The sequence below is a fragment of the Primulina tabacum genome, chromosome 10 (assembly GCF_025594145.1).
Source record: "Primulina tabacum isolate GXHZ01 chromosome 10, ASM2559414v2, whole genome shotgun sequence".
Lineage (NCBI taxonomy): Eukaryota > Viridiplantae > Streptophyta > Magnoliopsida > Lamiales > Gesneriaceae > Primulina > Primulina tabacum.
The window spans coordinates 16,465,120-16,491,624 of record NC_134559.1 but is presented as its reverse complement, the minus strand read 5'-3'; the positions used below and the strand labels follow the sequence as shown (position 1 = coordinate 16,491,624).

At 43.7% G+C, this 26,505-nt stretch overlaps 27 non-coding genes and 3 pseudogenes across 27 annotated transcripts; all 30 read right to left on the bottom strand.

The window, feature by feature from the left end:
- Nucleotides 1-151: 151 nt before the first annotated feature.
- Nucleotides 152-269, bottom strand: LOC142509233 (5S ribosomal RNA). Its single transcript, XR_012807417.1, has one exon. It is a non-coding gene; the product is annotated as a 5S ribosomal RNA (ribosomal RNA).
- Nucleotides 270-950: 681 nt separating this feature from the next.
- On the bottom strand, nt 951-1,069 carry LOC142508938 (5S ribosomal RNA). The gene has a single exon (XR_012807134.1). It is a non-coding gene; the product is annotated as a 5S ribosomal RNA (ribosomal RNA).
- A 1,056-nt stretch (nt 1,070-2,125) lies between these two features.
- LOC142510093 (5S ribosomal RNA) lies at nt 2,126-2,246 on the bottom strand. Its single transcript, XR_012808225.1, has one exon. It is a non-coding gene; the product is annotated as a 5S ribosomal RNA (ribosomal RNA).
- A 683-nt stretch (nt 2,247-2,929) lies between these two features.
- LOC142506739 (5S ribosomal RNA) lies at nt 2,930-3,049 on the bottom strand. Its single transcript, XR_012805021.1, has one exon. It is a non-coding gene; the product is annotated as a 5S ribosomal RNA (ribosomal RNA).
- Nucleotides 3,050-3,732: 683 nt separating this feature from the next.
- Nucleotides 3,733-3,851, bottom strand: LOC142513112 (5S ribosomal RNA). The gene has a single exon (XR_012809075.1). It is a non-coding gene; the product is annotated as a 5S ribosomal RNA (ribosomal RNA).
- A 683-nt stretch (nt 3,852-4,534) lies between these two features.
- On the bottom strand, nt 4,535-4,655 carry LOC142509176 (5S ribosomal RNA). The gene has a single exon (XR_012807362.1). It is a non-coding gene; the product is annotated as a 5S ribosomal RNA (ribosomal RNA).
- Nucleotides 4,656-5,712: 1,057 nt separating this feature from the next.
- LOC142508742 (5S ribosomal RNA) lies at nt 5,713-5,833 on the bottom strand. The gene has a single exon (XR_012806945.1). It is a non-coding gene; the product is annotated as a 5S ribosomal RNA (ribosomal RNA).
- Nucleotides 5,834-6,516: 683 nt separating this feature from the next.
- Nucleotides 6,517-6,636, bottom strand: LOC142506738 (5S ribosomal RNA). Its single transcript, XR_012805020.1, has one exon. It is a non-coding gene; the product is annotated as a 5S ribosomal RNA (ribosomal RNA).
- Nucleotides 6,637-7,317: 681 nt separating this feature from the next.
- Nucleotides 7,318-7,436, bottom strand: LOC142506495 (5S ribosomal RNA). The gene has a single exon (XR_012804784.1). It is a non-coding gene; the product is annotated as a 5S ribosomal RNA (ribosomal RNA).
- Nucleotides 7,437-8,119: 683 nt separating this feature from the next.
- On the bottom strand, nt 8,120-8,238 carry LOC142507795 (5S ribosomal RNA). The gene has a single exon (XR_012806040.1). It is a non-coding gene; the product is annotated as a 5S ribosomal RNA (ribosomal RNA).
- A 684-nt stretch (nt 8,239-8,922) lies between these two features.
- Nucleotides 8,923-9,039, bottom strand: LOC142512228 (5S ribosomal RNA; annotated as a pseudogene).
- Nucleotides 9,040-9,721: 682 nt separating this feature from the next.
- Nucleotides 9,722-9,839, bottom strand: LOC142517158 (5S ribosomal RNA). The gene has a single exon (XR_012812920.1). It is a non-coding gene; the product is annotated as a 5S ribosomal RNA (ribosomal RNA).
- A 682-nt stretch (nt 9,840-10,521) lies between these two features.
- On the bottom strand, nt 10,522-10,640 carry LOC142516667 (5S ribosomal RNA). The gene has a single exon (XR_012812450.1). It is a non-coding gene; the product is annotated as a 5S ribosomal RNA (ribosomal RNA).
- A 684-nt stretch (nt 10,641-11,324) lies between these two features.
- LOC142509710 (5S ribosomal RNA) lies at nt 11,325-11,445 on the bottom strand. The gene has a single exon (XR_012807870.1). It is a non-coding gene; the product is annotated as a 5S ribosomal RNA (ribosomal RNA).
- A 683-nt stretch (nt 11,446-12,128) lies between these two features.
- Nucleotides 12,129-12,246, bottom strand: LOC142517157 (5S ribosomal RNA). Its single transcript, XR_012812919.1, has one exon. It is a non-coding gene; the product is annotated as a 5S ribosomal RNA (ribosomal RNA).
- Nucleotides 12,247-12,929: 683 nt separating this feature from the next.
- LOC142516264 (5S ribosomal RNA) lies at nt 12,930-13,048 on the bottom strand. The gene has a single exon (XR_012812067.1). It is a non-coding gene; the product is annotated as a 5S ribosomal RNA (ribosomal RNA).
- A 1,055-nt stretch (nt 13,049-14,103) lies between these two features.
- LOC142507415 (5S ribosomal RNA) lies at nt 14,104-14,224 on the bottom strand. The gene has a single exon (XR_012805674.1). It is a non-coding gene; the product is annotated as a 5S ribosomal RNA (ribosomal RNA).
- Nucleotides 14,225-14,908: 684 nt separating this feature from the next.
- On the bottom strand, nt 14,909-15,029 carry LOC142516962 (5S ribosomal RNA). Its single transcript, XR_012812729.1, has one exon. It is a non-coding gene; the product is annotated as a 5S ribosomal RNA (ribosomal RNA).
- A 683-nt stretch (nt 15,030-15,712) lies between these two features.
- On the bottom strand, nt 15,713-15,831 carry LOC142516267 (5S ribosomal RNA). The gene has a single exon (XR_012812070.1). It is a non-coding gene; the product is annotated as a 5S ribosomal RNA (ribosomal RNA).
- Nucleotides 15,832-16,885: 1,054 nt separating this feature from the next.
- Nucleotides 16,886-17,006, bottom strand: LOC142507414 (5S ribosomal RNA). The gene has a single exon (XR_012805673.1). It is a non-coding gene; the product is annotated as a 5S ribosomal RNA (ribosomal RNA).
- A 682-nt stretch (nt 17,007-17,688) lies between these two features.
- On the bottom strand, nt 17,689-17,809 carry LOC142515505 (5S ribosomal RNA). Its single transcript, XR_012811348.1, has one exon. It is a non-coding gene; the product is annotated as a 5S ribosomal RNA (ribosomal RNA).
- A 683-nt stretch (nt 17,810-18,492) lies between these two features.
- Nucleotides 18,493-18,611, bottom strand: LOC142514648 (5S ribosomal RNA). Its single transcript, XR_012810533.1, has one exon. It is a non-coding gene; the product is annotated as a 5S ribosomal RNA (ribosomal RNA).
- Nucleotides 18,612-19,662: 1,051 nt separating this feature from the next.
- LOC142510957 (5S ribosomal RNA) lies at nt 19,663-19,783 on the bottom strand (annotated as a pseudogene).
- Nucleotides 19,784-20,466: 683 nt separating this feature from the next.
- LOC142515605 (5S ribosomal RNA) lies at nt 20,467-20,587 on the bottom strand. The gene has a single exon (XR_012811441.1). It is a non-coding gene; the product is annotated as a 5S ribosomal RNA (ribosomal RNA).
- A 684-nt stretch (nt 20,588-21,271) lies between these two features.
- Nucleotides 21,272-21,390, bottom strand: LOC142513318 (5S ribosomal RNA). Its single transcript, XR_012809271.1, has one exon. It is a non-coding gene; the product is annotated as a 5S ribosomal RNA (ribosomal RNA).
- Nucleotides 21,391-22,625: 1,235 nt separating this feature from the next.
- Nucleotides 22,626-22,744, bottom strand: LOC142506450 (5S ribosomal RNA). The gene has a single exon (XR_012804743.1). It is a non-coding gene; the product is annotated as a 5S ribosomal RNA (ribosomal RNA).
- Nucleotides 22,745-23,980: 1,236 nt separating this feature from the next.
- On the bottom strand, nt 23,981-24,099 carry LOC142512105 (5S ribosomal RNA; annotated as a pseudogene).
- A 676-nt stretch (nt 24,100-24,775) lies between these two features.
- LOC142517184 (5S ribosomal RNA) lies at nt 24,776-24,891 on the bottom strand. Its single transcript, XR_012812944.1, has one exon. It is a non-coding gene; the product is annotated as a 5S ribosomal RNA (ribosomal RNA).
- Nucleotides 24,892-25,571: 680 nt separating this feature from the next.
- Nucleotides 25,572-25,689, bottom strand: LOC142513555 (5S ribosomal RNA). The gene has a single exon (XR_012809496.1). It is a non-coding gene; the product is annotated as a 5S ribosomal RNA (ribosomal RNA).
- A 668-nt stretch (nt 25,690-26,357) lies between these two features.
- LOC142517137 (5S ribosomal RNA) lies at nt 26,358-26,475 on the bottom strand. Its single transcript, XR_012812895.1, has one exon. It is a non-coding gene; the product is annotated as a 5S ribosomal RNA (ribosomal RNA).
- Nucleotides 26,476-26,505: the final 30 nt, after the last annotated feature.

Here is a 26,505-nt window from a genome sequence, read left to right as displayed (position 1 = left end):
TTACAATCAAATTAGCCTACAATTTTGTCCAAATCCGGCAGTGCCCGATCTACTTTCATTTCACATGTCTTATCTGGTCCCGATCGAGATTCAGATGATTTGAGCCGAAAATCGTATGTCAACAAGTAATCAAAAATAGAAAACACGAAAAGGGGTGCAACACGAGGATTTCCCAGGAGGTTACCCATCCTAGTGCTGCTCTCGCCCAAGCACCTTAACTTCGGAGTTGTGATGGGATCCGGTGCGTTAGTGCTGGTATGATCGCACCCGACATTGAGTGGGATGTTTATTCTTATATCCATCGAGTACGTGTGGAGCGGGCGGCGATGGACAACACGCGGCACTACTCTCGCCCAATCATAACCATGAAGTTAAGCGTTCTTGCGCGATGGCAGAGCTAGGATGGGTGACCTCCTTGGAAAAACCTCGTGTCGCGACCGTTTACGTAAATTATGGATAAAACAGTCGAAATAATTGTTTTTAATGAGTTCACCGTCTCCGGAGTAATCTGCGTCATACCCTTCCGCACAGAACCGGCTCACGACAACAAAAATCGATAAATGTTCCCAGAAAATAAAAAAAATAAGAAGAAGGAAATAACGAATGTAAAGCTATTATTATTCTTAGGATACGATAAAATGGAACCGGAATCGAATTTCGAACTTCCTAGGCGGATTTCTCGAGGAAACGAAAGCTTAACAGAAGCGGTAAATCGTAAATTAGAGGGTCTTAGAGAAGGAATTCGGCTAAAATCTCGTCAGCTCATTGCGTAGTAATGAGTCTCGTCCGTTTGCCCGTTTACAATCAAATTAGCCTACAATTTTGTCCAAATCCGGCAATGCCCGAGCTACTTTTATTTCACATGTCTTATCTGGTCACGATCGAGATTCAGATGATTTGAGCCGAAACTCGTCTGTCAACGAGTAATCAGAAATAGAAAAACACGAAAAGGGGTGCAACACGAGGACTTCCCAGGGGGTCACCCATCCTAGTACTGCTCTCGCCCAAGCATGCTTAACTTCGGAGTTCTGATGGGATCCGGTGCATTAGTGCTGGTATGATCGCACCCGAAATTGAGTGGGATGTTTATTCTTATATCCCTCGAATACGTGTGGAGCGGGCGGCGATGGACAACACGCGGCACTGCTCTCGTCCAATCATAACCATGAAGTTAAGCGTTTTGGCGCGATGGCAGAGCTAGGATGGGTGACCTCCCTGGGAAGACCTCGTGTCGCGACCGTTTACGTAAATTATGGATAAAACAGTCGAAATATTGTTTTTAATGAGTTGACTGTCTCCGGAGTAATCTGCGTCATACCCTTCCACACAGAACCGGCTCACGACAAAAAAAATGAATAAATGTTCCCAGAAAATAGAAAAAAAAATAAGAAGAAGGAAATAACGAATGTAAAGCTATTATTATGCTTGGGATACGATAAAGTGGAACCTGAATCGAATTTCGAACTTTCTAAGCGGATTTCTCGAGGAAACGAAAGCTTAACAGAAGCGGTAAATCGCAAATTAGAGGGTCTTAGAGAAGAAATTCGGATAAAATCTCGTCAGCTCATTGCGTAGGAATGAGTCTCGTCCGTTTGCCCGTTTACAATCAAATTAGCCTACAATTTTGTCCAAATCCGGTAGTGCCCGAGCTACTTTCATTTCACATGTCTTATCTGGTCACGATCGAGATTCAAATGATTTGAGTCGAAAATCGTCTGTCAACAAGTAATCAAAAATAGAAAAACACGAAAAGGGGTGCAACACGAGGACTTCTATGAATGTAAAGCTATTATTATTCCTGGGATACGATAAAATGGATCCGGAATCGAATTTCGAACTTCCTAAACGGATTTTTTGAGGAAACGGAACATTAACAGAAGCGGTAAATCGCAAATTAGAGGGTCTTAGAGAAGAAATTTAGCTAAAATCTCGCGAGCACTTTGCGGAGTAATGAGTCTCGTCCGTTTGCCCGTTTACAGTAAAATTAGCCTACAATTTTGTCCAAATCAGGCAGTACCCGAGCTACGCTGATTTCACATGTCTTATTTGGTCCCGATCAAGATTCAGATGATTTGAGCAGAAAATCGTCCGTCAACAAGTAATCAAAAATAGAAAAACACGAAAAGGGGTGCAACACGAGGACTTCCCAGGTGGTCACCGATCCTAGTACTGCGCTTTCGCCCAAGCACGCTTAACTTCGGAGTTCTGATGGTATCCGGTGCATTAGTGCTGGTATGATCGCACTCGACATTGAGTGGGATGTTTATTCTTATATCCCTCGAGTACGTGTGGAGCGGGCGGCGATGGACAACACGTGGCACTGCTCTCGCCCAATCATAACCATGAAGTTAAGCGTTCTGGCGCGATGGCAGAGCTAGGATGGGTGACCTCCCTGGGAAGACCTCGTGTCGCGGCCGTTTACGTAAATTATGGATAAAACAGTCGAAATAATTGTTTTTAATGAGTTATTCGTCTCCGGAGTAATCTGCGTCATACCCTTCCGCACAGAACCGGCTCACGACAACAAAAATCGATAAATGTTCCCAGAAAATAGAAAAAAAATAAGAAGAAGGAAATAACGAATGTAAAGCTATTATTATGCCTCGGATACGATAAAATGGAACCGGAATCGAATTTCGAACTTCCTAAGCGGATTTCTCGAGAAAACGAAAGCTTAACAGAAGCGGTAAATCGCAAATTAGAGGGTCTTAAAGAAGGAATTCGGCTAAAATCTCGTCAGCTCATTGCGTAGTAATGAGTCTCGTCCGTTTGCCCGTTAACAATCAAATTAGCCTACAATTTTGTCCAAATCCGGCAGTGCCCGAGCTACTTTCATTTCACATGTCTTATCTGGTCCCGATCGAGATTCAGATGATTTGAGCCGAAACTCGTCTGTCAAAAAGTAATCAGAAATAGAAAAACACTAAAAGGGGTGCAACACGAGGACTTCCCAGGGGTCACCCATCCTAGTACTGCGCTTTCGCCCAAGCACGCTTAACTTCGGAGTTCTGATGGGATCCGGTGCATTAGTGCTGGTATGATCGCACCTGACATTGAGTGGGATGTTTATTCTTATATCCCTCGAGTACGTGTGGAGCGGGCGGCGATGGACAACACACGGCACTGCTCTCGCCCAATCATAACCATGAAGTTAAGCGTTCTGGCGCGATGGCAGAGCTAGGATGGGTGACCTCCCTGGGAAGACCTCGTGTCGCGACCGTTTACGTAAATTATGGATAAAACAGTCGAAATAATTGTTTTTAATGAGTTCACCGTCTCCGGAGTAATCTGCGTCATACCCTTCCGCACAGAACCGGCTCACGACAACAAAAATCGATAAATGTTCCCAGAGAATAGAAAAAAAATAAGAACAAGGAAATAACGAATGTAAAGCTATTATTATGCCTCGGATACGATAAAATGGAACCGGAATCGAATTTCGAACTTCCTAAGCGGATTTCTCGAGAAAACGAAAGCTTAACAGAAGCGGTAAATCGCAAATTAGAGGGTCTTAGAGAAGGAATTCGGCTAAAATCTCGTCAGCTCATTGCGTAGTAATGAGTCTCGTCCGTTTGCCCGTTTACAATCAAATTAGCCTAGTATTTTGTCCAAATCCGGCAGTGCCCGAGCTACTTTCATTTCACATGTCTTATCTGGTCCCGATCGAGATTCAGATGATTTGAGCCGAAACTCGTCTGTCAACAAGTAATAAGAAATAGAAAAACACGAAAAGGGGTGCAACACGAGGACTTCCCAGGGGGTCACCCATCCTAGTACTGCTCTCGCCCAAGCATGCTTAACTTCGGAGTTCTGATGGGATCCGGTGCATTAGTGCTGGTATGATCGCACCTGACATTGATTGGGATGTTTATTCTTATATCCCTCGAATACGTGTGGAGCGGGCGGCGATGGACAACACGCGGCACTGCTCTCGCCCAATCATAACCATGAAGTTAAGCGTTTTGGCGCGATGGCAGAGCTAGGATGGGTGACCTCCCTGGGAAGACCTCGTGTCGCGACCGTTTACGTAAATTATGGATAAAACAGTCGAAATATTGTTTTTAATGAGTTGACTGTCTCCGGAGTAATCTGCGTCATACCCTTCCACACAGAACCGGCTCACGACAACAAAAATGAATAAATGTTCCCAGAAAATAGAAAAAAAAATAAGAAGAAGGAAATAACGAATGTAAAGCTATTATTATGCTTTGGATACGATAAAGTGGAACCTGAATCGAATTTCGAACTTTCTAAGCGGATTTCTCGAGGAAACGAAAGCTTAACAGAAGCGGTAAATCGCAAATTAGAGGGTCTTAGAGAAAGAATTCGGCTAAAATCTCGTCAGCTCATTGCGTAGTAATGAGTCTCGTCTGTTTGCCCGTTTACAATCAAATTAGCCTACAATTTTGTCCAAATCTGGCAGTGCCCGAGCTACTTTCATTTAACATGTCTTATCTGGTCCCGATCGAGATTCAGATGATTTGAGCCAAATATCGTCTGTCAACAAGTAATCAAAAAGAGAAAAACACGAAAAGGGGTGCAACACGAGGACTTCCCAGGGGGTCACCCATCCTAGTACTGCGCTTTCGCCCAAGCACGCTTAACTTCGGAGTTCTGATGGCATCTGGTGCATTAGTGCTGGTATGATCGCACCTGACATTGATTGGGATGTTTATTCTTATATCCCTCGAGTACGTGTGGAGCGGGCGGCGATGGACAACACGCGGCACTGCTCTCGCCCAATCATAACCATGAAGTTAAGCGTTCTGGCGCGATGGCAGAGCTAGGATGGGTGACCTCCCTGGGAAGACCTCGTGTCGCGACCGTTTACGTAAATTATGGATAAAACAGTCGAAATAATTGTTTTTAATGAGTTCACCGTCTCCGGAGTAATCTGCGTCATACCCTTCCGCACAAAACCGGCTCACGACAACAAAAATCGATAAATGTTCCCAGAAAATAGAAAAAAAAATAAGAAGAAGGAAATAACGAATGTAAAGCTGTTATTATGCCTGGGATACGATAAAATGGAACCGGAATCGAATTTCAAACTTCCTAAGCGGATTTCTCGAGGAAACGAAAGCTTAACAGAAGCGGTAAATCGCAAATTAGAGGGTCTTAGAGAAGAAATTCGGATAAAATCTCGTCAGCTCATTGCGTAGGAATGAGTCTCGTCCTTTTGCCCGTTTACAATCAAATTAGCCTACAATTTTGTCAAAATCCGGTGGTGCCCGAGCTACTTTCATTTCACATGTCTTATCTGGTCCCGATCGAGATTCAGATGATTTGAGTCGAAAATCGTCTGTCAACAAGTAATCAAAAATAGAAAAACACGAAAAGGGTTGCAACACGAGGACTTCTATGAATGTAAAGCTATTATTATTCCTGGGATACGATAAAATGGATCCGGAATCGAATTTCGAACTTCCTAAACGGATTTTTTGAGGAAACGGAACATTAACAGAAGCGGTAAATCGCAAATTAGAGGGTCTTAGAGAAGAAATTTAGCTAAAATCTCGCGAGCACTTTGCGGAGTAATGAGTCTCGTCCGTTTGCCCGTTTACAATAAAATTAGCCTACAATTTTGTCCAAATCAGGCAGTACCCGAGCTACGCTGATTTCACATGTCTTATTTGGTCCCGATCGAGATTCAGATGATTTGAGCAGAAAATCGTCCGTCAACAAGTAATCAAAAATAGAAAAACACGAAAAGGGGTGCAACACGAGGACTTCCCAGGTGGTCACCGATCCTAGTACTGCGCTTTCGCCCAAGCACGCTTAACTTCGGAGTTCTGATGGAATCCGGTGCATTAGTGCTGGTATGATCGCACTCGACATTGAGTGGGATGTTTATTCTTATATCCCTCGAGTACGTGTGGAGCGGGCGGCGATAGACAACACGTGGCACTGCTCTCGCCCAATCATAACCATGAAGTTAAGCGTTCTGGCGCGATGGCAGAGCTAGGATGGGTAACCTCCCTGGGAAGACCTCGTGTCGCGACCGTTTACGTAAATTATGGATAAAACAGTCGAAATAATTGTTTTTAATGAGTTATTCGTCTCCGGAGTAATCTGCGTCATACCCTTCCGCACAGAACCGGCTCACGACAACAAAAATCGATAAATGTTTCCAGAAAATAGAAAAAAAATAAGAAGAAGGAAATAACGAATGTAAAGCTATTATTATGACTCGGATACGATAAAATGGAACCGGAATCGAATTTCGAACTTTCTAAGCGGATTTCTCGAGAAAACGAAAGCTTAACAGAAGCGGTAAATCGCAAATTAGATGGTCTTAAAGAAGGAATTCGGCTAAAATCTCGTCAGCTCATTGCGTAGTAATGAGTCTCGTCCGTTTGCCCGTTTACAATCAAATTAGCCTACAATTTTGTCCAAATCCGGCAGTGCCCGAGCTACTTTCATTTCACATGTCTTATCTGGTCCCGATTGAGATTCAAATGATTTGAGCCGAAACTCGTCTGTCAACAAGTAATCAGAAATAGAAAAACACTAAAAGGGGTGCAACACGAGGACTTCCCAGGGGTCACCCATCCTAGTACTGCGCTTTCGCCCAAGCACGCTTAACTTCGGAGTTCTGATGGGATCCGGTGCATTAGTGCTGGTATGATCGCACCTGACATTGAGTGGGATGTTTATTCTTATATCCCTCGAGTACGTGTGGAGCGGGCGGCGATGGACAACAGGCGGCACTGCTCTCGCCCAATCATAACCATGAAGTTAAGCGTTTTGGCGCGATGGCAGAGCTAGGATGGGTGACCTCCCTGGGAAGACCTCGTGTCGCAACCGTTTACGTAAATTAAAGATAAAACAGTCGAAATAATTGTTTTTAATGAGTTGACCATCTCCGGAGTAATCTGCGTCATACCCTTCCGCACAGAACCGGCTTACGACAACAAAAATCGATAAATGTTGGCAGAAAATAAAAAAAATAAGAAGAAGGAAATAACGAATGTAAAGCTATTATTATTCTTAGGATACGATAAAATGGAACCAGAATCGAATTTCGAACTTTCTAAGAGGATTTTTCGAGGAAACGAATGCTTAACAGAAGCGGTAAATCGCAAATTAGAGGGTCTTAGAGAAGGAATTCGGCTAAAATCTCGTCAGCTCATTGCGTAGTAATGAGTCTCGTCCGTTTGCCCGTTTACAATCAAATTAGCCTACAATTTTGTCCAAATCCGGCAGTGCCCGAGCTACTTTCATTTCACTTGTCTTGTCTGGTCCCGATCGAGATTCAGATTATTTGAGCCAAAAATCGTCTTTCAACAAGTAATCACAAATAGAAAAACACGAAAAAGGGTGCAACACGAGGACTTCCCATGGGGTCACCCATCCTAATACTGCTCTCGCCCAAGCACGCATAACTTCGGAGTTCTGAAGGGATCCAGTGCATTAGTGCTGGTATGATAGCACCCGACATTGAGTGGGATGTTTATTCTTATATCTCTCGAGTACGTGTGGAGCGGGCGGCGATGGACAACAGGCGGCACTGCTCTCGCCCAATCATAACCATGAAGTTAAGCGTTTTGGCGCGATGGCAGAGCTAGGATGGGTGACCTCCCTGGGAAGACCTCGTGTCGCGACCGTTTACGTAAATTATGGATAAAACAGTCGAAATAATTGTTTTTAATGAGTTAACCGTCTCTGGTGTAATCTGCGTCATACCCTTCCGCACAGAACCGGCTCACGACAACAAAAATCGATAAATGTTCCCAGAAAATAGAAAAAAAAAAAGAAGTAGGAAATAACGAATGTAAAGCTATTATTATGCCTGGGATACGATAAAATGGAACCAGAATCGAATTTCGAACTTCCTAAGCGGATTTCTCGAGGAAACGAAAGCTTAACAGAAGCGGTAAATCGCAAATTAGAGGGTCTTAGAGAAGGAATTCGGCTAAAATCTCGTCAGCTCATTGCGTAGTAATGAGTCTCGTCCGTTTGCCCGTTTACAATCAAATTAGCCTAGAATTTTGTCCAAATCCGGCAGTGCCCGAGCTACTTTCATTTCACATGTCTTATCTGGTCTCGATCGAGATTCAGATGATTTGAGCCGAAACTCGTCTGTCAACAAGTAAATAGAAATAGAAAAACACGAAAAAGGATGCAACACGAGGACTTCTCAGGGGGTCACCCATCCTAGTACTGCTCTCGCCCAAGCACGCTTAACTTCGGAGTTCTGATGGGATCCGGTGCATTAGTGCTGGTATGATCGCACCCGACATTGAGTGGGATGTTTATTCTTATATCCCTCGAGTACGTGTGGAGCGGGCGGCGATGGACAACATGCGGCACTGCTCTCGCCCAATCATAACCATTAAGTTAAGAGTTCTGGCGCGTTGGCAAAGGTAGGATGGGTGACCTCCCTGGGAAGACCTCGTGTCGCGACGGTTTACGTAAATTATGGATAAAACAGTCGAAATAATTGTTTTTAATGAGTTAACCGTCTCCGGTGTAATCTGCGTCATACCCTTCCACACAGAACCGGCTCACGACAACAAAAATGAATAAATGTTCCCAGAAAATAGAAAAAAAAATAAGAAGAAGGAAATAACGAATGTAAAGCTAATACAATTCTTGGGATACGATAAAATGGAACCAGAATCGAATTTCGAACTTCCTAAGCGGATTTCTCGAGGAAACGAAAGCTTAAAAGAAGCGGTAAATCGCAAATTAGAGGGTCTTAGAGAAGGAATTCGGCTACAATCTCGTCAGCTCATTGCGTAGTAATGAGTCTCGTCCGTTTGCTCGTTTACAATCAAATTAGCCTACAATTTTGTCCAAATCCGGCAGTGCCCGAGCTTCTTTCATTTCACATGTCTTATCTGGTCTCGATCGAGATTCAGATGATTTGAGCCGAAAATCGTCTGTCAATAAGTAATCGAAAATAGAAAAACACGAAAAAGGGTGGAACACGAGGACTTCCCAGGGGGTCACCCATCCTAGTATTCCTCTCGCCCAAGCACGCTTAACTTCAAGTTCTGATGGGATCCGGTGATTAGTGCTGGTATGATCGCACCGGACATTAAGTGGGATGTTTATTCTTATATCCCTCGAGTACGTTTGGAGCGGGCGGCGATGGACAACACGCGGCACTGCTCTCGCCCAATCATAACCATGAAGTTAAGTGTTCTGGCGCGATGGCAGAGCTAGGATGGGTGACCACCCTGGGAAGATCTCGTGTCGTGACCGTTTACTTAAATTATGGATAAAATAGTCGAAATAATTATTTTAATGAGTTAACCGTCTCCGGTGTAATCTGCGTCATATCCTTACGCACAGAACCGGCTCATGACAACAAAAATCGAAAAATGTTCCCCGAAAATAGAAAAAAAATAAGAAGAAGGAAATAACGAATGTAAATCTATTATTATGCCTGGGATACGATAAAATGGAACCGCAATCGAATTTCGAACTTCCTAAGAGGATTTCTCGAGGAAACGAAAGCTTAACAGAAGCGGTAAATCGCAAATTAGAGGGTCTTAGAAAAAGAATTCGGCTAAAATCTCGTCAGCTCATTCCGTAGTAATGAGTCTCGTCCGTTTGCCCGTTTACAATCAAATTAGCCTACAATTTTGTCCAAATCCGGCAGTGCCCGAGCTACTTTCATTTCACATGTCTTATCTGGTCCCGATAGAGATTCAGTTGATTTGAGCCGAAAATCGTTTGTCAACAAGTAATCAAAAATAGAAAAACACGAAAAAGGGTGCAACACGAGGACTTCCGAGGGGGTCACCCATCCTACTACTACTCTCGCCCAAGCACGCTAACTTCGGAGTTCTGATGGGATCCGGTACATTAGTGCTGGTATGATCGCACCCGACATTGAGTGGGATGTTTATCTTTATATCCTTGAGTACGTGTGGAGCGGGCGGCGATGGACAACACGCGGCACTGCTCTCGCCCAATCATAACCATGAAGTTAAGCGTTCTAGCGCGATGGCAGACGTAGGATGGGTCACCTATTTGGGAAGACCTCGTGTCGCGATCGTTTACGTAAATTATGGATAAAACAGTCGAAATAATTGTTTTTAATCAGTTAACCGTCTCCGGAGTAATCTGCGTCATACCCTTCCGCACAGAACCGGCTCACAACAACAAAAATCGATAAATGTTCCCAGAAAATAGAAAAAAAATAAGAAGAAGGTAATAGCCAATGTAAAGCTATTATTATGCCTGGAATACGATAAAATGGAACCGGAATAGAATTTCGAACTTCCAAAGTGGATTTCTCGAGGAAACAAAAGCTTAACAGAAGCGGTAAATCGCAAATTAGAGGGTCTTAGAGAAGGAATTCGGCTAAAATCTCGTTAGCTCATTGCGTAGTAATGAGTCTCGTCCGTTTGCCCGTTTACAATCAAATTAGCCTAGAATTTTGTCCAAATCTGGCAGTGCCCGAGCTACTTTCATTTCACATGTCTTATCTGGTCCCGATCGAGATTCAGATGATTTGAGCCGAAACTCGTCTGTCAACAAGTAAAAAGAAATAGAAAAACACGAAAAGGGGTGCAACACGAGGACTTCCCAGGGCGTCACCCATCCTAGTACTGCTCTCGCCCAAGCACGCTTAACTTCGGAGTTTTGATGGGATCCGGTACATTAGTGCTGGTATGATCGCACCAAACATTGAGTGGGATGTTTATTCTTATATCCCTCGAGTACGTGTGGAGCGGGCGGCGATGGAAAACACGCGGCACTGCTCTCGCCCAATCATAACCATGAAGTTAAGCGTTCTGGCGCGATGGCAGATGTAGGATGGGTGACCTCCCTGGGAAGACCTCGTGTCGCGACCGTTTACGTAAATTATGGATAAAACAGTCGAAATAATTATTTTTAATGAGTTAACCGTCTCCGGTGTAATCTGCGTCATACCCTTCCGCACAGAACCGGCTCACGACAACAAAAATCGATAAATGTTCCCAGAAAATAGAAAAAAAAATAAGAAGAAGGAAATAACGAATGTAAAGCTATTATTATTTTTGGGATACGATAAAATGGAACCAGAATCGAATTTCGAACTTCCTAAGCGGATTTCTCGAGGAAATGAAAGCTTAAAAGAAGCGGTAAATCGCAAATTAGAGGGTCTTAGAGAAGAAATTCGGCTACAATCTCGTCAGCTCATTGCGTAGTAATGAGTCTCGTCCGTTTGCTCGTTTACAATCAAATTAGCCTACAATTTTTTCCAAATCCGGCAGTGCCCGAGCTTCTTTCATTTCACATGTCTTATCTAGTCTCGATCGAGATTCAGATGATTTGAGCCGAAAATCGTCTGTCAATAAGTAATCAAAAATAGAAAAACACGAAAAGGGGTGCGACACGAGGACTTCCAAGGTGGTCACCCATCCTAGTGCTGCGCTTTCGCCCAAGCACGCTTAACTTCGGAGTTCTGATGTGATCCGGTGCATTAGTGCTGGTATGATCGCACCGGACATTAAGTGGGATGTTTATTCTTATATCCCTCGAGTACGTTTGGAGCGGGCGGCGATGGACAACACGCGGCACTGCTCTCGCCCAATCATAACCATGAAGTTAAGTGTTCTGGCGCGATGGCAGAGCTAGGATGGGTGACCACCCTGGGAAGATCTCGTGTCGTGACCGTTTACTTAAATTATGGATAAAATAGTCGAAATAATTATTTTAATGAGTTAACCGTCTCCGGTGTAATCTGCGTCATACCCTTACGCACAGAACCGGCTCATGACAACAAAAATCGAAAAATGTTCCCCGAAAATAGAAAAAAAATAAGAAGAAGGAAATAACGAATGTAAATCTATTATTATGCCTGGGATACGATAAAATGGAACCGCATTCGAATTTCGAACTTCCTAAGAGGATTTCTCGAGGAAACGAAAGCTTAACAGAAGCGGTAAATCGCAAATTAGAGGGTCTTAGAAAAAGAATTCGGCTAAAATCTCGTCAGCTCATTCCGTAGTAATGAGTCTCGTCCGTTTGCCCGTTTACAATCAAATTAGCCTACAATTTTGTCCAAATCCGGCAGTGCCCGAGCTACTTTCATTTCACATGTCTTATCTGGTCCCGATCGAGATTCAGTTGATTTGAGCCGAAAATCGTCTGTCAACAAGTAATCAAAAATAGAAAAACACGAAAAAAGGGTGCAACACGAGGACTTCCGAGGGGGTCACCCATCCTACTACTACTCTCGCCCAAGCACGCTAACTTCGGAGTTCTGATGGGATCCGGTACATTAGTGCTGGTATGATCGCACCCGACATTGAGTGGGATGTTTATCTTTATATCCTTGAGTACGTGTGGAGCGGGCGGCGATGGACAACACGCGGCACTGCTCTCGCCCAATCATAACCATGAAGTTAAGCGTTCTGGCGCGATGGCAGAGGTAGGATGGGTGACCTCCCTTGGAAGACCTCGTGTCGCGACCGTTTACGTAAATTATGGATAAAACAGTCGAAATAATTGTTTTTAATGAGTTAACCGTCTCCGGTGTAATCTGCGTCATACCCTTCCGCACAGAACCGGCTCACGACAACAAAAATCGATAAATGTTCCCAGAAAATAGAAAAAAAAATAAGAAGAAGGAAATAACGAATGTAAAGCTATTATTATTTTTGGGATACGATAAAATGGAACCAGAATCGAATTTCGAACTTCCTAAGCGGATTTCTCGAGGAAACGAAAGTTTAACAGAAGCGGTAAATCGCAAATTAGAGGGTCTTAGAAAAGGAATTCGGCTAAAATCTCGTCAGCTCATTGCGTAGTAATGAGTCTCGTCCGTTTGCTCGTTTACAATCAAATTAGCCTACAATTTTGTCCAAATCCGGCAGTGCCCGAGATACTTTCATTTCACATGTCTTATCTGGTCTCGATCGAGATTCAGATGATTTGAGCCGAAAATCTTCTGTCAACAAGTAATCAAAAATAGAAAAACACGAAAAGGAATGCAACACGAGGACTTCCCAGGGGGTCACCCATCCTAGTACTGCTCTCGCCCAAGCATGCTTAACTTCGAAGTTCTGATGGGATCCGGTGCTTTAGTGCTGGAATGATCGCACCGGACATTAAGTGGGATGTTTATTCTTATATCCCTCGAGTACGTTTGGAGCGGGCGGCGATGGACAACACGCGGCACTGCTCTCGCCCAATCATAACTATGAAGTTAAGCGTTTTGGCTCGATGGCAGAGGTAGGATGGGTGACCACCCTGGGAAGACCTCGTGTCGCGACCGTTTACGTAAATTATAGATAAAACAGTCGAAATAATTATTTTAATGAGTTAACTGTCTCCGGTGTAATCTGCGTCAGCCCTTCCGCACAAAACCGGCTCACGACAACAAAAATCGATAAATGTTCCCAGAAATTAGAAAAAAAAATAAGAAGAAGGAAATAACGAATGTAAAACTGTTATTATGCTTGGGATACGATAAAATGGAACCGGAATCGAATTTCGAACTTCCTAAGCGGATTTTTCGAGGAAACGAAAGCTTAACAGAAGCGGTAAATCGCAAATTAGAGGGTCTTAGAGAAGAAATTCGGATAAAATCTCGTCAGCTCATTGCATAGTAATGAGTCTCGTCCGTTTGCCCGTTTACAATCAAATTAGCCTACAATTTTGTCCAAATCCGGTAGTGCCCGAGCTACTTTCATTTCACATGTCTTATCTGGTCCCGATCGAGATTCAGATGATTTGAGCCGAAAATCGTCTGTCAACAAGTAATCAAAAATAGAAAAACACGAAAAGGGGTGCAACACGAGGACTTCTATGAATGTAAAGCTATTATTATGCCTGAGATACGATAAAATGGAACAGGAATCGAATTTCAAACTTCCTAAGCGGATTTCTCGAGGAAACGGAAGCTAAACAGAAGCGGAAAATCGCAAATGAGAGGGTATTAGAGAAGGAATTCGGCTAAAATCTCGCTAGCTCATTGCGGAGTAATGAGTCTCGTCCGTTTGCCCGTTTACAAAAAAATTAGCCTACAATTTTGTCCAAATCAGGCAGTACCCGAGCTACGCTGATTTCACATGTCTTATTTGGTCCCGATCGAGATTCAGATGATTTGAGCAGAAAATCGTCCGTCAACAAGTAATCAAAAATAGAAAAACACGAAAAGGGGTGCAACACGAGGACTTCCCAGGTTGTCACCGATCCTAGTACTGCGCTTTCGCCCAAGCACGCTTAACTTCGGAGTTCTGATGGGATCCGGTGCATTAGTGCTGGTATGATCGCACTCGACATTGAGTGGGATGTTTATTCTTATATCCCTCGAGTACGTGTGGAGCGGGCGGCGATGGACAACACGCGGCACTTCTCTCGCCCAATCATAACCATGAAGTTAAGCGTTCTGGCGCGATGGCAGAGCTAGGATGGGTGACCTCCCTGGGAAGACCTCGTATCGCGACCGTTTACGTAAATTATGGATAAAACAGTCGAAATAATTGTTTTTAATGAGTTATTCGTCTCCGGAGTAATCTGCGTCATACCCTTCCGCACAGAACCGGCTCACGACAACAAAAATCGATAAATGTTCCCAGAAAATAGAAAAAAAAATAAGAAGAAGGAAATAACGAATGTAAAGCTATTATTATGCCTCGGATACGATAAAATGGAACCGGAATCGAATTTTGAACTTCCTAAGCAGATTTCTCGAGAAAACGAAAGCTTAACAGAAGCGGTAAATCGCAAATTAGAGGGTCTTAAAGAAGGAATTCGGCTAAAATCTCGTCAGCTCATTGCGTCGTAATGAGTCTCGTCCGTTTGCCCGTTTACAATCAAATTAGCCTACAATTTTGTCCAAATCCGGCAGTGCCCGAGCTACTTTCATTTCACATGTCTTATCTGGCCCCGATCGAGATTCAAATGATTTGAGCCGAAACTCGTCTGTCAACAGGTAATCAGAAATAGAAAAACACGAAAAGAGGTGCAACACGAGGGCTTCCCAGGGAGTCACCCATCCTAGTACTGCGCTTTCGCCCAAGCACGCTTAACTTCGGAGTTCTGATGGGATCCGGTGCATTAGTGCTGGTATGATCGCACCCGACATTGAGTGGGATGTTTATTCTTATATCCCTCGAGTACGTGTGGAGCGGGCGGCGATGAACAACACGCGGCACTGCTCTCGCCCAATCATAACCATGAAGTTAAGCGTTCTGGCGCGATGGCAGAGCTAGGATGGGTGACCTCCCTGGGAAGACCTCTTGTCGCGACCGTTTACGTAAATTATGGATAAAACAGTCGAAATAATTGTTTTTCATGAGTTCACCGTCTCCGGAGTAATCTGCGTCATACCCTTCCGCACAGAACCGGCTCACGACAACAAAAATCGATAAATGTTCCCAGAAAATAGAAAAAAAATAAGAAGAAGGAAATAACGAATGTAAAGCTATTATTATGCCTCGGATACGATAAAATGGAACCGGAATCGAATTTCGAACTTTCTAAGCGGATTTCTCGAGAAAACGAAAGCTTAACAGAAGCGGTAAATCGCAAATTAGAGGGTCTTAGAGAAGGAATTCGGCTAAAATCTTGTCAGCTCATTGCGTAGTAATGAGTCTCGTCCGTTTGCCCGTTTACAATAAAATTAGCCTAGAATTTTGTCCAAATCCGGCAGTGCCCGAGCTACTTTCATTTCACATGTCTTATCTGGTCCCGATTGAGATTCAGATGATTTGAGCCGAAACTCGTCTGTCAACAAGTAATCAGAAATAGAAAAACACGAAAAGGGGTGCAACACGAGGACTTCCCAGGGGGTCACCCATCCTAGTACTGCTCTCACCCAAGCACGCTTAACTTCGGAGTCTTGATGGGATCCGGTGCATTAGTGCTGGTATGATCGCACCGGACATTGAGTGGGATGTTTATTCTTATATCCCTCGAGTACGTGTGGAGCGGGCGGCGATGGACAACAGGCGGCACTGCTCTCGCCCAATCATAACCATGAAGTTAAGCGTTTTGGCGCGATGGCAGAGCTAGGATGGGTGATCTCCCTGGGAAGACCTCGTGTCGCAACCGTTTACGTAAATTAAAGATAAAACAGTCGAAATAATTGTTTTTAATGAGTTGACCATCTCCGGAGTAATCTGCGTCATACCCTTCCGCACAGAACCGGCTCACGACAACAAAAATCGATAAATGTTGGCAGAAAATAAAAAAAAATAAGAAGAAGGAAATAACGAATTTAAAGCTATTATTATTCTAAGGATACGAGAAAATTGAACCAGAATCGAATTTCGAACTTCCAAAGAGGATTTTTCGAGGAAACGAAAGCTTAACAGAAGCGGTAAATCGCAAATTAGAGGGTCTTAGAGAAGGAATTCGGCTAAAATCTCGTCAGCTCATTGTGTAGTAATGAGTCTCGTTCATTTGCCTGTTTACAATCAAATTAGGCTACAATTTGTCAAAATCCGGCAGTTCCCGAGCTATGTTGGATTCACATGTCTTATCTGGTCCCGATCGAGATTCAGATGATTTGAGCCGAAAATCGTCTGTCAACAAGTAATCAAAAATAGAAAAACACGAAAAGAGGTGCAACACGAGGACTTCTATGAATGTAAAGCTATTATTATTCCTGAGATACGATAAAATGGATCCGGAATCGAATTTCGAACTTCCTAAACGGATTTTTTGAGGAAACGGAACATTAACAGAAGCGGTAAATCGCAAATTAGAGGGTCTTAGAGAAGAAATTTAGCTAAAATCTCGCGAGCACTTTGCGGAGTAATGAGTCTCGTCCGTTTGCCCGTTTACAATAAAATTAGCCTACAATTTTGTCCAAATCAGGCAGTACCCGAGCTACGCTGATTTCACATGTCTTATTTGGTCCCGATCGAGATTCAGATGATTTGAGCAGAAAATCGTCCGTCAACAAGTAATCAAAAATAGAAAAACACGAAAAGGGGTGCAACACGAGGACTTCCCAGGTTGTCACCGATCCTAGTACTGCGCTTTCGCCCAAGCACGCTTAACTTCGGAGTTCTGATGGGATCCGGTGCATTAGTGCTGGTATGATCGCACTCGACATTGAGTGGGATGTTTATTCTTATATCCCTCGAGTGCGTGTGGAGCGGGCGGCGATGGACAACACGCGGCACTTCTCTCGCCCAATCATAACCATGAAGTTAAGCGTTCTGGCGCGATGGCAGAGCTAGGATGGGTGACCTCCCTGGGAAGACCTCGTGTCGCGACCGTTTACGTAAATTATGGATAAAACAGTCGAAATAATTGTTTTTAATGAGTTATTCGTCTCCGGAGTAATCTGCGTCATACCCTTCCGCACAGAACCGGCTCACGACAACAAAAATCGATAAATGTTCCCAGAAAATAGAAAAAAAATAAGAAGAAGGAAATAACGAATGTAAAGCTATTATTTTGCCTCGGATACGATAAAATGGAACCGGAATCGAATTTTGAACTTCCTAAGCAGATTTCTCGAGAAAACGAAAGCTTAACAGAAGCGGTAAATCGCAAATTAGAGGGTCTTAAGAAGGAATTCGGCTAAAATCTCGTCAGCTCATTGCGTCGTAATGAGTCTCGTCCGTTTGCCCGTTTACAATCAAATTAGCCTACAATTTTGTCCAAATCCGGCAGTGCCCGAGCTACTTTCATTTCACATGTCTTATCTGGTCCCGATCGAGATTCAAATGATTTGAGCCGAAACTCGTCTGTCAACAGGTAATCAGAAATAGAAAAACACGAAAAGAGGTGCAACACGAGGGCTTCCCAGGGGGTCACCCATCCTAGTACTGCGCTTTCGCCCAAGCACGCTTAACTTCGGAGTTCTGATGGGATCCGGTGCATTAGTGCTGGTATGATCGCACCCGACATTGAGTGGGATGTTTATTCTTATATCCCTCGAGTACGTGTGGAGCGGGCGGCGATGAACAACACGCGGCACTGCTCTCGCCCAATCATAACCATGAAGTTAAGCGTTCTGGCGCGATGGCAGAGCTAGGATGGGTGACCTCCCTGGGAAGACCTCTTGTCGCGACCGTTTACGTAAATTATGGATAAAACAGTCGAAATAATTGTTTTTAATGAGTTCACCGTCCCCGGAGTAATCTGCGTCATACCCTTCCGCACAGAACCGGCTCACGACAACAAAAATCGATAAATGTTCCCAGAAAATAGAAAAAAAATAAGAAGAAGGAAATAACGAATGTAAAGCTATTATTATGCCTCGGATACAATAAAATGGAACCGGAATCGAATTTCGAACTTTCTAAGCGGATTTCTCGAGAAAACGAAAGCTTAACAGAAGCGGTAAATCGCAAATTAGAGGGTCTTAGAGAAGGAATTCGGCTAAAATCTCGTCAGCTCATTGCGTAGTAATGAGTCTCGTCAGTTTGCCCGTTTACAATCAAATTAGCCTAGAATTTTGTCCAAATCCGGCAGTGCCCGAGCTACTTTCATTTCACATGTCTTATCTGGTCTCGATTGAGATTCAGATGATTTGAGCCGAAACTCGTCTGTCAACAAGTAATCAGAAATAGAAAAACACGAAAAGGGGTGCAACACGAGGACTTCCCAGGGGGTCACCCATCCTAGTACTGCTCTCGCCCAAGCACGCTTAACTTCGGAGTCTGGATGGGATCCGGTGCATTAGTGCTGGTATGATCGCACCGGACATTGAGTGGGATGTTTATTCTTATATCCCTCGAGTACGTGTGGAGCGGGCGGCGATGGACAACACGCGGCACTGCTCTCGCCCAATCATAACCATGAAGTTAAGCGTTCTGGCGCGATGGCAGAACTAGGATGGTTGACCTCCCTTGGAAGACCTCGTGTCGCGACCGTTTATGTAAATTATAGATAAAACAGTCAAAATAATTGTTTTTAATGAGTTGACCGTCTCCGGAGTAATCTGCGTCATACCTTTCCGCACAGAACCGGCTCACGACAACAAAAATCGATAAATGTTGGCAGAAAATAAAAAAAAATAAGAAGAAGGAAATAACGAATTTAAAGCTATTATTATTCTTAGGATACGAGAAAATTGAACCAGAATCGAATTTCGAAATTCCAAAGAGGTTTTTCGAGGAACGAAAGCTTACAGAAGCGTTAAATCGCAAATTAGAGGGTCTTAGAGAAGGAATTCGGCTAAAATCTCGTCAGCTCATTGTGTAGTAATGAGTCTCGTTCATTTGCCCGTTTACAATCAAATTAGGCTACAATTTGTCCAAATCCGGCAGTTCCCGAGCTATGTTGGATTCACATGTCTTATCTGGTCCCGATCGAGATTCAGATGATTTGAGCCGAAAATCGTCTGTCAACAAGTAATCAAAAATAGAAAAACACGAAAAGAGGTGCAACACGAGGACTTCTATGAATGTAAAGCTATTATTATTCCTGGGATACGATAAAATGGATCCGGAATCAAATTTCGAACTTCCTAAACGGATTTTTTGAGGAAACGGAACATTAACAGAAGCGGTAAATCGCAAATTAGAGGGTCTTAGAGAAGAAATTTAGCTAAAATCTCGCGATCACTTTGCGGAGTAATGAGTCTCGTCCGTTTGCCCGTTTACAATAAAATTAGCCTACAATTTTGTCCAAATCAGGCAGTACCCGAGCTACGCTGATTTCACATGTCTTATTTGGTCCCGATCGAGATTCAGATGATTTGAGCAGAAAATCGTCCGTCAACAAGTAATCAAAAATAGAAAAACACGAAAAGGGGTGCAACACGAGGACTTCCCAGGTTGTCATCGATCCTAGTACTGCGCTTTAGCCCAAGCACGCTTAACTTCGGAGTTCTGATGAGATCCGGTGCATTAGTGCTGGTATGATCGCACTCGACATTGAGTGGGATGTTTATTCTTATATCCCTCGAGTACGTGTGGAGCGGACGGCGATGGACAACACGCGGCACTTCTATCGCCCAATCATAACCATGAAGTTAAGCGTTCTGGCGCGATGGCAGAGCTAGGATGGGTGACCTCCCTGGGAAGACCTCGTGTCGCGACCGTTTACGTAAATTATGGATAAAACAGTCGAAATAATTGTTTTTAATGAGTTATTCATCTCCGGAGTAATCTGCGTCATACCCTTCCGCACAGAACCGGCTCACGACAACAAAAATCGATAAATGTTCCCAGCAAATTGAAAAAAAATAAGAAGAAGGAAATAACGAATGTAAAGCTATTATTATGCCTCGGATACGATAAAATGGAACCGGAATCGAATTTTGAACTTCCTAAGCGGATTTCTCGAGAAAACGAAAGCTTAACAGAAGCGGTAAATCGCAAATTAGAGGGTCTTAAAGAAGGAATTCGGCTAAAATCTCGTCAGCTCATTGCGTAGTAATGAGTCTCGTCCGTTTGCCCGTTTACAATCAAATTAGCCTACAATTTTGTCCAAATCCGGCAGTGCCCGAGCTACTTTCATTTCACAAGTCTTATCTGGTCCCGATCGAGATTCAGATGATTTGAGCCGAAACTCGTCTGTCAACAAGTAATCAGAAATAGAAAAACACGAAAAGGGGTGCAACACGAGGACTTCCCAGGGGGTCACCCATCCTAGTACTGCGCTTTCGCCCAAGCACGCTTAACTTCGGAGTTCTGATGGGATCCGGTGCATTAGTGCTGGTATGATCGCACCTGACATTGAGTGGGATGTTTATTCTTATATCCCTCGAGTACGTGTGGAGCGGGCAGCGTTGGACAACACGCGGCACTGCTCTCGCCCAATCATAACCATGAAGTTAAGCGTTCTGGCGCGATGACAGAGCTAGGATGGGTGACCTCCCTGGGAAGACCTCGTGTCGCGACCGTTTACGTAAATTATGGATAAAACAGTCGAAATAAATTTTTTTAATGAGTTCACCGTCTCCGGAGTAATCTGCGTCATACCCTTCCGCACAGAACCGGCTCACGACAACAAAAATCGATAAATGTTCCCAGAAAATTGAAAAAAAATAAGAAGAAGGAAATAACGAATGTAAAGCTATTATTATGCCTCGGATACGATAAAATGGAACCGGAATCGAATTTCGAACTTCCTAAGAGGATTTCTCGAGAAAACGAAAGCTTAACAGAAGCGGTAAATCGCAAATTAGAGGGTCTTAGAGAAGGAATTCGGCCTAAAATCTCGTCAGCTCATTGCGTAGTAATGAGTCTCGTCCGTTTGCCCGTTTACAATCAAATTAGCCTAGAATTTTGTCCAAATCCGGCAGTGCCCGAGCTACTTTCATTTCACATTGCTTATCTGGTCCCGATCGAGATTCAGATGATTTGAGCCGAAACTCGTCTGTCAACAAGTAATCAGAAATAGAAAAACACGAAAAGGGGTGCAACACGAGGACTTCCCAGGGGGTCACCCATCCTAGTACTGCTCTCGCCCAAGCACGCTAAACTTCGGAGTTCTGATGGGATCCGGTGCATTAGTGCTGGTATGATCGCACACGACATTGATTAGATGTTTATTCTTATATCCCGCGAGTACGTGTGGAGCGGGCGGCGATGGACAACACGCGGCACTGCTCTCGCCCAATCATAACCATAAAGTTAAGCGTTCTGGCGCGATGGCAGAACTAGGATGGGTGACCTCCCTGGGAAGACCTCGTGTCGCGACCGTTTACGTAAATTATAGATAAAACAGTCAAAATAATTGTTTTTAATGAGTTGACCGTTTCCGGAGTAATCTGCGTCATACCCTTCCGCACAGAACCGGCTCACGACAACAAAAATCGATAAATGTTCCTAGAAAATAGAAAAAAAATAAGAAGAAGGAAATAACGAATGTAAAGCTATTATTATGCCTCGGATACGATAAAATGGAACCGGAATCGAATTTCGAACTTCCTAAGCGGATTTCTCGAGAAAACGAAAGCTTAAAAGAAGCGGTAAATCGCAAATTAGAGGGTCTTAGAGAAGGAATTCGGCTAAAATCTCGTCAGCTCATTGCGTAGTAATGAGTCTCGTCCGTTTGCCCGTTTACAATCAAATTAGCCTAGAATTTTGTCCAAATCCGGCAGTGCCCGAGCTACTTTCATTTCACATGTCTTATCTGGTCCCGATCGAGATTCAGATGATTTGAGCCGAAACTCGTCTGTCAACAAGTAATCAGAAATAGAAAAACACGAAATAGGGTGCAACACGAGGACTTCCCAGGGGGTCTGTCGCGACCGTTTACGTAAATTATAGATAAAACAGTCAAAATAATTGTTTTTAATGAGTTGACCGTCTCCGGAGTAATCTGCGTCATACCCTTCCGCACAGAACCGGCTCACGACAACAAAAATCGATAAATGTTGGCAGAAAATAAAAAAAAATAAGAAGAAGGAAATAACGAATGTAAAGCTATTATTATTCTTAGGATACGATAAAATGGAACCAGAATCGAATTTCGAACTTCCAAAGAGGATTTTTTCGAGGAAACGAAAGCTTAACAGAAGCGGTAAATCGCAAATTAGAGGGTCTTAGAGAAGGAATTCGGCTAAAATCTCGTCAGCTCATTGCGTAGTAATGAGTCTCGTCCGTTTGCCCGTTTACAATCAAATTAGCCTACAATTTTGTCCAAATCCGGCAGTGCCCGAGCTACTTTCATTCACTTGTCTTGTCTGGTCCCGATCGAGATTCAGATGATTTGAGCCGAAAATCGTCTTTCAACAAGTAATCACAAATAGAAAAACACGAAAACGGGTGCAACACGAGGACTTCCCATGGGGTCACCCATCCTAATACTGCTCTCGCCCAAGCACGCATAACTTCGGAGTTCTGAAGGGATCCGGTGCATTAGTTCTGGTATGATCGCACCCGACATTGAGTGGGATGTTTATTCTTATATCTCTCGAGTACGTGTGGAGCGGGCGGCGATGGACAACAGGCGGCACTGCTCTCGCCCAATCATAACCATGAAGTTAAGCGTTCTGGCGCGATGGCAGAGCTAGGATGGGTGACCACCCTGGGAAGACCTCGTGTCGCGACCGTTTACTTAAATTATGGATAAAATAGTCGAAATAATTATTTTAATGAGGTAACCGTCTCCGGTGTAATCTGCGTCATACCCTTCCGCACAGAACCGGCTCACGACAACAAAAATCGAAAAATGTTCCCCGAAAATAGAAAAAAAATAAGAAGAAGGAAATAACGAATGTAAAGCTATTATTATGACTCGGATACGATAAAATGGAACCGGAATCGAATTTCGAACTTCCTAAGCGGATTTCTCGAGAAAACGAAAGCTTAAAAGAAGCGGTAAATCGCAAATTAGAGGGTCTTAGAGAAGGAATTCGGCTAAAATCTCGTCAGCTCATTGCGTAGTAATGAGTCTCGTCCGTTTGCCCGTTTACAATCAAATTAGCCTAGAATTTTGTCCAAATCCGGCAGTGCCCGAGCTACTTTCATTTCACATGTCTTATCTGGTCCCGATCGAGATTTAGATGATTTGAGCCGAAACTCGTCTGTCAACAAGTAATCAGAAATAGAAAAACACGAAAAGGGGTGCAACACGAGGACTTCCCAGGGGGTCTGTCGCGACCGTTTACGTAAATTATAGATAAAACAGTCAAAATAATTGTTTTTAATGAGTTGACCGTCTTCGGAGTAATCTGCGTCATACCCTTCCGCACATAACCGGCTCACGACAACAAAAATCGATAAATGTTGGCAGAAAATAAAAAAAAATAAGAAGAAGGAAATAACGATTGTAAAGCTATTATTATGCCTGGGATACGATAAAATGGAACCGCAATCGAATTTCGAACTTCCTAAGAGGATTTTTCGAGGAAACGAAAGCTTAACAGAAGCGGTAAATCGCAAATTAGAGGGTCTTAGAAAAAGAATTCGGCTAAAATCTCGTCAGCTCATTCCGTAGTAATGAGTCTCGTCCGTTTGCCCGTTTACAATCAAATTAGCCTACAATTTTGTCCAAATCCGGCAGTGCCCGAGCTACTTTCATTTCACATGTCTTATCTGGTCCCGATAGAGATTCAGTTGATTTGAGCCGAAAATCGTCTTGTCAACAAGTAATCAAAAATAGAAAAACACGGAAAAGGGTGCAACACGAGGACTTCCGAGGGGGTCACCCATCTACTACTACTCTCGCCCAAGCACGCTAAACTTCGGAGTTCTGATGGTATCCGGTACATTATTGGCTGGTATGATCGCACCCGACATGAGTGGGATGTTATCACTTATATCCCTCGAGAAGTGTGGACGCGGGCGGCGATGGACAACACGCGGCACTGCTCTCGCCAATCATAACCATGAAGTTAAGCGTTCTGGCGCGATGGCAGAGGTAGGATGGGTGACCTCCCTGGGAAGACCTCGTGTCGCGACGTTTACGTAAATTATGGATAAAACAGTCGAAATAATTTTTTTAATGAGTTAACCGTCTCCGGAGTAATCTGCGTCATACCCTTCCGCACAGAACCGGCTCACGACAACAAAAATCGAAAATGTTCCCAGAAAATAGAAAAAAAATAAGAAGAAGGAAATAACGAATGTAAAGCTATTATTATGCCTGGGATACGATAAAATGGAACCGGAATCGAATTTCGAACTTCCTAAGCGGATTTCTCGAGGAAACGAAAGCTTAACAGAAGCGGTAAATCGCAAATTAGAGGGTCTTAGAGAAGGAATTCGGCTAAAATCTCGTCAGCTCATTGCGTAGTAATGAGTCTCGTCCGTTTGCCCGTTTACAATCAAATTAGCCTACAATTTTGTCCAAATCCGGCAGTGCCCGAGCTACTTTCATTTCACATGTCTTATCTGGTCCGATCGAGATTCAGATGATTTGAGCCGAAAATCGTCTGTCAACAAGTAATCAAAAATAGAAAAACACGAAAAGGGTGCAACACGAGGACTTCCCAGGGGTCACCCATCCTAGTACTGCTCGCCCAAGCACGCTTAACTTCGGAGTTCTGATGGGATCCGGTGCATTAGTGCTGGTATGATCGCACCGACATTGAGTGGGATGTTTATTCTTATATCCCTCGAGTACGTGTGGAGCGGGCGGCGATGGACAACACGCGGCACTGCTCTCGCCCAATCATAACCATGAAGTTAAGCGTTCTGGCGCGATGGCAGAGCTAGGATGGGTGACCTCCCTGGGAAGACCTCGTGTCGCGACCGTTTACGTAAATTATGGATAAAACAGTCGAAATAATTGTTTTTAATGAGTTAACCGTCTCCGGAGTAATCTGCGTCATACCCTTCCGCACAGAACCGGCTCACGACAACAAAAATCGATAAATGTTCCCAGAAAATAGAAAAAAAATAAGAAGAAGGAAATAACGAATGTAAAGCTATTATTATGCCTGGGATACGATAAAATGGAACCGGAATCGAATTTCGAACTTCCTAAGCGGATTTCTCGAGGAAACGAAAGCTTAACAGAAGCGGTAAATCGCAAATTAGAGGGTCTTAGAGAAGGAATTCGGCTAAAATCTCGTCAGCTCATTGCGTAGTAATGAGTCTCGTCCGTTTGCCCGTTTACAATCAAATTAGCCTACAATTTTGTCCAAATCCGGCAGTGCCCGAGCTACTTTCATTTCACATGTCTTATCTGGTCCCGATCGAGATTCAGATGATTTGAGCCGAAATCGTCTGTCAACAAGTAATCAAAAATAGAAAAACACGAAAAGGGTGCAACACGAGGACTTCCCAGGGGGTCACCCATCCTAGTACTGCTTCGCCCAAGCACGCTTAACTTCGGAGTTCTGATGGGATCCGGTGCATTAGTGCTGGTATGATCGCACCCGACATTGAGTGGGATGTTTATTTTATATCCCTCGAGTACGTGTGGAGCGGGCGGCGATGGACAACACGCGGCACTGCTCTCGCCCAATCATAACCATGAAGTTAAGCGTTCTGGCGCGATGGCAGAGTAGGATGGGTGACCTCCCTGGGAAGACCTCGTGTCGCGACCGTTTACGTAAATTATGGATAAAACAGTCGAAATAATTGTTTTAATGAGTTAACCGTCTCGGAGTAATCTGCGTCATACCCTTCCGCACAGAACCGGCTCACGACAACAAAAATCGATAAATGTTCCCAGAAAATAAAAAAAAAATAAGAAGAAGGAAATAACGAATGTAAAGCTATTATATTTGGGATACGATAAAATGGAACCGGAATCGAATTTCGAACTTCCTAAGCGGATTTCTCGAGGAAACGAAAGCTTAACAGAAGCGGTAAATCGCAAATTAGAGGGTCTTAGAGAAGGAATTCGGCTAAAATCTCGTCAGCTCATTGCGTAGTAATGAGTCTCGTCCGTTTGCCCGTTTACAATCAAATTAGCCTACAATTTTGTCCAAATCGGCAGTGCCCGAGCTACTTTCATTTCACTGTCTGTTTGGTCCCGATCGAGATTCAGATGATTTGAGCCGAAATCGTCGTCAACAAGTAAAAAATAGAAAACACGAAAAAGGGTTGCAACACGAGGACTTCCCAGGGGTCACCCATCCAAGTACTGCTCTCGCCCAAGCACGCTTAAATTCGGAGTTCTGAAGGGATCCGGTGCATTAGTGCTGGTATGATCGCACCCGACATTGAGGGATGTTTATTCTTATATCCC